The sequence below is a fragment of the Arachis duranensis genome, chromosome 9 (assembly GCF_000817695.3).
Source record: "Arachis duranensis cultivar V14167 chromosome 9, aradu.V14167.gnm2.J7QH, whole genome shotgun sequence".
In the NCBI taxonomy this organism is placed as follows: domain Eukaryota; kingdom Viridiplantae; phylum Streptophyta; class Magnoliopsida; order Fabales; family Fabaceae; genus Arachis; species Arachis duranensis.
In genome coordinates, this window is record NC_029780.3 from 6,054,639 (window position 1) to 6,055,484 (window position 846).

Here is an 846-nt window from a genome sequence, read left to right on the forward strand (position 1 = left end):
CTAGTAAACTTCTGGTTTACAGTGGCATGTGATTCAATTGCACTAATCTTGGTATAATATAACCCAGATGAAAGTGAGGGTAATTTTTCTAATATAACTTTCTTATTTGAATCATGAGTTGTGATACATAAATACTCATGATTTCCCTCATTCATAGTCTCAATATGATATCCATTTTGGCGAATATCTTTAAAGCTCAACAAGTTTCTTCTTCGAGACTTGGTAGATAACAGTGCATTATTTATTATAAATTTTGTTCCTCCAGGAAACAAAATTATAGCTCTTCCGGAGCCCTCAATCACATTGTCTGAGCCAATAATAGTATTAACATATTCCTCTTTTGGCACAAGATGTGTAAAATATATATCACTTTTGAGAATAGTGTGCGAACTTGCACTATCCGCAAGGCATACATCTTCATTACATATCCTTGCCATTCTCTTCAAAAACAAATAATAATAAAATGAGTAGTATGCACAGTTAAATTGAATACTTGATCGGAATTATTTTTCTAAGAAACACTATACATAAAAATAATGTCATATACCGAAATTTTATTTTAAAACTTGAGACATTTAATGATTTCAAAATTTATAAACATTAATATTTCATTATTTATGTCCATCACATTTGAAACTTAAATACATAGAAAATAAAACTTAACAATAAGTTCTTTACATTATTTATTTACATAGATACTTCACAATCCCACATATTAAACTATTCCATCATTGATCAAATGACCAATATTTCCTTCAGGATCCTCAAAGAAATCAGATACATCATAATGAGTGGTGGAGTTCTCAGCATCATTTGAAACAAAATTTGTTTCTTTTCCTTTGTCGT